Below are 7,661 nucleotides of genomic sequence, written 5' to 3'. Positions count from 1 at the left end.
GGGTGCTCGCTCGCTCGGTGGCCTGGCCGCTTCAGAATTGCCGCCCGTGAGTCCGTGACCTTTGATAAAAGCAGGAGGCTTCTTGTAAGCATTATCCACGGAGAAATAAAGAGAGAGCGAGAGCGGGAGACAGTTGGAGGCCGGTCAGTTGCTGGATCGATTGATAAGGGTAACTAAATGCCTTTTTGATGGTTTGGTGATCGTTCTCTGATCAGTTCTTCAAGGTTGCTGATTCTGCAAGGTGCAACTTGCTTTTTTCTTGGTGGTCGATCCAGTTCCAGGTGCGTAGCCTAGTTCGGCGGCCCATGGGTTCTTGCGTGTCGTCGACGAGGCACCGGCGGCGGTCGAGGAAGCTGTCGGTCGCGGCGAGGAAGTTCCGGCGGAAGGTTGTCCTCGGCGATCGCCGACGCGCCCATCATCCGCGGCCGGCACGGGGTCGTCCACGTGGAGGGCGCCGGACTCCAACGTCACCCTGCACCTCACCAAGCTGCAGTGGCAGCACAGCCAGATGGACGCCGGCAGCGGTAAATAGCAGCAGCATAGCATCTCCTCCTCCTGAATTCTGCAATTGGTAGGTACTAGTAGTAGCAGATTTGCTCACAGCTCTGGAATTTTTGTGCAGTGATTTGCGAAAAGCATGGTACGATTCTGTCAGCATCCTGGAGTCACCAGACTCGGACGATGATCTCGACAACGATTTCGCTAGCGTCAGCGGAGGTATGTAACTAGTTCAGATATTTGTTGTTCATACATAGTTACAAACTAAAAACGTGAACTGCAGTTTTCAGACTTTCCAGCACTAACGTTTTTCCTTCCAATCCAATCCAGATCCTCTCCCTGATGTCACCGGTGGCTCAAATGCACCGCAGTGCAAGGATGCAGCGTGCTTCTTGGACACCATGCAGCTCCTCAGGAGCATTGCAAATGCAGAAGCTTGTGATCAAAGTGAACAACCCGACAATAGTGAGACTCGAATGTTGCTGCCACTGCAACTAATAGTGGTAGCTGCAATGATGAGGAGTGCTGCAGTAGCACACTGAAGGAACTTCAGGCTGCAATGTCGCCGCGGGCCGCCCGTTCCCGGCGTCGATTCCGAGCAACAAGGTCCAGCCGATGCCGAATCGTTGGTGTCAGCCCGCACCATCAGCAGCAGAAGAAGAAAACAGCCGTGGTCAGGCTCTCGTTCAGGAGAAGGTTCATATGAGGGTGACGAGATGACCGAAATGAGTGAGTTTCTTAGCGTTGACATCTCAGCTACGCCATTGCAGTGCCATCTTCATGCGGCCGTTCAGTAGCTGAATTATTCGCTGACAAATTCTGCAATCCCAGGTGGTTCTGCAAATTACTTGTACCGCCCAAGGGCAGGTTTCACGGTGCCGTGTTCGACGGGCGAGAAACTGTCCGAAGGTTGCTGGTCGGTTCTTGAGCCATCGACGTTCAGAGTCCGAGGGGAGAGCTTCTTCAAGTAAGAAGCAGTGGCAGTGTTGTAAACACAACTCTGACAGAATCATACATGATTATGCCTGACTGAATTGTGAAATTCATGCAGAGACAAGAGGAAATACCCAGCTCCAGACTGCTCCCCTTACACCCCCATTGGAGCGGACATGTTCGCCTACACAAGGAAGATTCATCACATTGCGCAGCATCTCTCGCTTCCGTCCTCTGAAGGACACATGAGACCTTTCCTATGCTCCTCATTGTCAACATTCAGGTAATTCAGTAGGTCATAAGAATTCTAATCACTGATTTCTAACTACTGACTGTTAATTGGTTATTAGTTCTGGCTTCTGAGCCTGACAGTTTACTTGTTTGTGCAGTTGCCCACCTATCCTGCTACAGTGTTTGGTGATAACGACGGTGATGGGATAAGCCTAGTTCTGTATTTCAAGTTAATCTGACAGTTTTGACAAGGAGATTTCTCCTCAATTACAGGACAGCATCAAGGTAGATTTCTCTTGTATATAGATGAAGCACCTCCTTAGGAAAAGTTTCTGACTGACTAGTTATTGCAGAGGCTTATGAATGGAGGAAATGGAAAAGGTGAAGGGATTCCCAGTAGACAGCATTGTGCCCTACACAGAGAGGCTGAAAATTCAGTCTGGTTTGGCAAACCCTGAAGACCTGCAGCTGAGCACGGCAGAGAGGAAGCTTGTACAGACCTACAATCAGAAGCCTGTGCTATCTCGTCCACAACATAAATTCTACAAGGTAACTGCATTTCCTCACTAGTTTATAGACAAACAGGTGCTGAAATAGTAAAATGTGTTTTCCAGTTTGACTGAAACATAAAAAATATGTGTATTTTCATTGATAATGTAGGGTCCCAAATTACTTTGAGATCGATCTCGATGTTCCATCGGTTCAGCTTCATATCGCGGAAAGGGCTCGAGACCTTCCGGAGCGGCTCAAGCATGGTGTCCTTGATCTGGTCTGACTAATTCAGGTACATTTCCTCTGCTCCTGCTGAAAGTGACCGCTTGATTGTTTCACAAAAGAAAAAGAAAAGTGACCCCTTGACTGAATGTCTGTAACTTAAACCATGGTCTGATACTGTTGCAGGGCACAAAAGGCTGAGGAGTTGCCGGAGCATGTCTTGTGCTTGCATGAGGCTGAACAAGATCGACTTCGCCGACAACGGGCAGATACCGACGCTGATAACTGCAAGCTGATGAGTAAATCTGTCATATTACTGTAGGGCACTAACTTTCATTCAGGAAAAGCAAAAGAGAGTGTGGTTTGTAGATGTTCTTGAGATGCTGTTGTATAGATCGGCAGATAGTTTGTAGGAACTAACTCAAGTTTGTGAGCTAAGGAACACCGCCACACGGATTTGTGTAAATACTTGTTGATCATTGCCCCAAAAGAGGAGGGAAAAAAGATATTGCAGCAATCTGCATTCTGAACTCTGAAGATGTATATACATGTCTGTGTTTTCTTTTCTATTTTTTTTTTTGAAAACGAAATACATGTTTGTGTTTTCAGTTCATGATTACTAATGGTTCAGTTACATTACATCACCACACGAGTTCTTTCCTTGTTCCTTCCATTCTTCAGCTAGAATTTTTCCCATGAGAAAAACAGAACAAATGTGAAAAAGAAAAGAAATAAATAAAAAGAAAACAAATGTACATACCATGCAGCACAAGCCATGTTTAGCCGAAATCAACATGTCAGCTCCTCTACAGCAGTTGAAATCCTAATCAAATATTCCGTAACAATTAGCCGGCAGAAACACCTGCCCAAAAGAATCAATGATCCAGCCTCTATTATTCCACCCCAGTAAAGTCACATTCCACAGAGGCCAATGGCCAATCATTTCCCGGCTAGGCACTCTTCCTTCAGCTGCCGAACCCCCCAATTCTCCTGAAACGCCCCACTTTCCACTAGCCGTGTTCGCAGATGAAGGGGGCCGGATCAGTGATAGAGCCGCCCGCGGCGACGGTTGGCGGCGGCTTCGTTGCCCCGGCTAGGCGGGTCGTGGTTTGTGGGCGGCCGGTTGTACGTCGTCAGGAATGCACCTGGGGTCGGTGGACGCCCTCTCGATCTGCTTGCGCACCTTGCAGTTGTCCGCGATGCACTTATAGTAGCTCCTGCACATCATTGAGCAGTGAGCATGCATTGAGCACCATCACAATTCACAACTCACAATGGTTGGTTGGCTTGGTGCACGTCACAAAATGTTCAGGATCAGATAGTCGAAGTGAAATTTTCACCTCGGCCGGGGGTTGCCCTTGACCACCTTCTGCCCGTACTTTGCGCCACCGGTAAGCCGTCGTCCAGGAGATCCACTTCGCTCGGCGTTTGGAGGATGATCTTGGGCTTCTTCACCACCCTCTGCCCGGCCACGCCGTCCGCGCCCCCTGATGACCAAACAACAGGCAGCCTGCCACGGTTCAAATTGTCTGCGCGGGCGCCGCAGGTGACAAGACCACGGTTGTAATGTAGGACCAAGCAGAGCATAACTCACATGCAGGGAGCCCCGTCGGACGTCATCCTCATGCATCAACGCGTTGTCCGTCGTCGCTGGGGCCGTCCACGTCCTCCTCGCGGCGGGGATGGCATCGTTTCTGCCGCCGGCGAGGCCGCGCTCCTGTGGGCGCGGGTGGTTGTGGCGGCCCTTGTAGGTGACCTCCTTGATGAACCCGTCGAAGGAGCGCTCCACGACCTTCTTGACGGGGCACCCGTCGCGGGTGCACTTGTAGTAGCTCACGCGGCGACTCGGCGTCCTTGAGCTGCTTCTGCCCGTACTTGCGCCAGCTGTAACCGTCCTTCGCCGGCTGCTCGATGACCGGCGGCGGCGGCGGCGGCGCGTGCGCGTGCAAGCCGCCGTTGCCGCCGAAGAGCGCGGTCGCTCGTAGCTGCATGTCATGGTCGTATGCGTTCCTGGGGAAGAGGACGGTGAAGTTGGAGTGCGGCAGGGAGGAAGCAGCAGCCGCCGCTCGGGGAGTATACCATTGCGGCGGTTGGTCCGCGAGAAGGTACGGCGGGTAGGGATCCCATTCTGCCGCCCAGCGGCGATGGGGCGAACGAGGTGGGTTGCTGGTAGGACGGCGGCGGTGGCGCGTAGTTCGCCTGCATGGTGAGCAAACATGCCGCCTTGTTGTGAACTTTGAGGTATCATTGTCATCTGTCAATTGCACTGCAATATGCATGTGATAATTCATAATTGCGTGTTTACGTTGTGTCATCAGTCACTAGGAAGGATGATAAATTCTCGCAAGTACCAGTTGGCATTTAGGAGTAGAACCTGAGATTAATGGAGACTTTAATTTGTATTTGTAGATTAATAATCCAATGCTAGAACGTGCAAAGCTGATAGTTCATTGCCAAGTACTTGTACAACTGCAGCCTGCTGTATCGCTGGCCAGCTAATTCTTTAGAAAACTCCAACGAATGGTGACAAATCAATCCCTAGCTAGTTGGTAGAATAGAACGGCAGACGATTGTACTCAGTGAAGCATGCAAGCATGATTAAAGAGCATATGAATCAACTGCAATCCGACAGAAGACATGGTTCTAATCGTAGTTATTTGACCAAGATAGCAGTACAATACCGTGATTGTCAATGAACACATATACCATGATAAAATGAACTCAGATTCAAAGAGGAATTGCAATGAACACACATCAAACTGAGAAGAAAGACATAAATTAAAGACGCAGAGTTTACCATGGAGAATGATTGAGGCACCAGGTTAATGGCAGGCGCCGCGGTCACCTCCTCCACGCCCCCACGTCGGCTGCGGTGGCTGGGAGCTGATTGCACCACCAGCTCCGAGAAGAGCCATGAGGGACGATCCCTGATCAAACTCACCGTCAAACGCTGGCCCAGGGCCGCCGCCACCGCCTCCACCGTCGAACACGCTTTCCTGTCCCTGACCAGCAGACGCGAACGGCCTCTGCCCCATGGCGTCGCCGTGCCCGCGCCGGTCTTCCATTCCTGCGATCTTTCTTGCTTCTCTGGACAAGCCAAGGAAGACTGGGCGGTGCCAATGACAGGGACGGCTGCCGACCAACGACGAGACCAGCGACAAATAGAGAGGCAGGCCGAGAGCCCGAGAGAGATTGAGGGCTGCGCTGGGTTGCAACCGTTGGCACGGCTTAGTTGCTGTCAAGTGCAACGCCTGGCTGCCGAAGCGAACCGCCTGTCTGAACTCTGAACTGTCTCTCTGAATTCTAAACAGGATTCGTCTTCGATTGCCTTCTACCAATGAGACGCATTTCAAAAGTCTCTGAACTATAGTCTATGCCACGGTTGAGATTATCTCAAAATTTGCCAAATGGATAGCCAGGATAGCTTTCCGTTTTAGCTGTCACAGAGACCCCATGCTGTCTACAACTAAGCTGCATTGTTTACGAGCGAGGCTCATCTACGATTTGCGAGTTGTAGCGCTAATTGCGGCGGACCATTACGAGTGGCATCGTTGCACACACGGTCTCAAACAACGTTGACCAAGGCTCCCCATTGGTTCCGAGCATAGACTTTTAGTAGTCATTTACATTTAGGAGCTTGTCATCAAAATGTGTTTACTGAAACCTAAAGATTACCTGAAAATTTGAAACTAAACCCTAAAATTTAGTGGAGCCAGTCCTCATCCAAGCTCTGGGCAGCCGGAGATAATTAAGATTTCCCCCCTTCTTTGTCTTGCACACAGAATGCAACAGCGCCATCTCGGCCTTCAACTTCAACCTATGAATCACTCCAGCATTTGTTTTTAATATCATCCTAAATTCATAATCTCAAGGGAGATGCTATATTCTAGACGCCTGAAATTCCATTATTTTTCAGGCAATGTGTCACAGAACCGACCAATTTATAAGAGTACAAGTACAAAAACAATCGCCGAAACGATCAAAATTCTCGAACTTGCGCCCATATAAACCCGGTAGTCAACTGAAATCACGACGGATTTCAGACCAACTTGCATACAACCAAGATCACAGTAATTCAACATAACATATCGTACGTTACAACATTTCGCAGATGTCGCAAATAGATTACATCATCACAGAGTCATTGTTATTACAAACAAGTCTTGTAAAACATGCGGAAGCAAATAGTTTAACTCACACGCCGAGTTCAAATACACATACTGGTTGGTTGATCACAGACCGCAAAAGCATTCGGATAAGAGAGAGGAGATCATGCCCATGATCTAGTCCTCATCACCCGCCGGGTGGAGACAGTACTTGCAGAATCCCTGATATAGAAGGTCATCTGCAACAAGAGGGAATAAACCCTGAGTACGGGAATGTACTCAGCTAGACTTACCCGTCGAAACCAAACAAATGACACCAAGGATTATGCATAGCTTAATGTAGTGGAGCTGGCTGACACTTTCTTTTTACAGAAAAGCATAAGTAATAATGATCAACTCTTAACCTGAACTAGCAGTGACTTTTTAGCCATTAACCTGTCATCTATATTATCAACCTGTACTAAGCAATCATTTTATTAGGGTGCAAACATTAATAACCATATCAGGTATTCATTGTGGCAACCTTATCATCATCCATTTTAACCATATCGTTTAAATTAATTGAATCTACGTTGCCGCTGCTCAGTCAAGTTCTCACTATCCGGGAGAGAGACGGACGATTCGAATCGATTCCTATCCAGCTGGAGGGGTATTCCTAAACACAAACCCTGCTTCCCCCGTCAGGGTCGCAAACAAGTCACCTTTGGTACGATTCAGGAGTCGCGAGTCCGAACAGATCGACATTCTCAGAGACCCACTCTGCCAAGGTTGTTCGGACTCTAACCCGCCTTGGACTTATGCCAATGGCTCTCCGCACATCCTTTACTACCTCCAGAATGTCGCCACTGCTCGCGTCCCGCCTGAGTCGAGCTACTAGGCTTCGCGGTCGGAACGACTTATCCGGCCAGCTAAGTGTTAGGCTGCGTTCAACATGACATGAGGACGTACAACGTATCGGTCCTTAAACGACTCAGACAGAGTCACTATGTTTCAAACCTACACAAGACCCCGCCCGGTCTTAATTCATTATTCACATGGTTCTTTTCCACGATAGCAAATATAGGCCAACCGTGATCCACCTCATCCTAAAGCTCGCAGGTGACAGGAAATCACCTGACTTCTACCGCACTAAGCATGGCTAAGCATTTAACCCGTCCTGAACTTAATTAGGATTCCAGT

The 7,661-nt window shown here is 49.1% G+C and overlaps 2 pseudogenes; one reads left to right on the top strand and one right to left on the bottom strand.

The window, feature by feature from the left end:
- Nucleotides 1-305: 305 nt before the first annotated feature.
- Nucleotides 306-2,672, top strand: LOC136534756 (uncharacterized; annotated as a pseudogene).
- A 643-nt stretch (nt 2,673-3,315) lies between these two features.
- On the bottom strand, nt 3,316-5,441 carry LOC136534755 (probable WRKY transcription factor 26; annotated as a pseudogene).
- Nucleotides 5,442-7,661: the final 2,220 nt, after the last annotated feature.

Source organism: Miscanthus floridulus, unplaced genomic scaffold (genome assembly GCF_019320115.1).
Source record: "Miscanthus floridulus cultivar M001 unplaced genomic scaffold, ASM1932011v1 os_2261, whole genome shotgun sequence".
NCBI lineage: Eukaryota > Viridiplantae > Streptophyta > Magnoliopsida > Poales > Poaceae > Miscanthus > Miscanthus floridulus.
The sequence above is the reverse complement of the archived record's forward strand: the minus strand, read 5'-3'. Positions and strand labels throughout refer to the sequence as shown.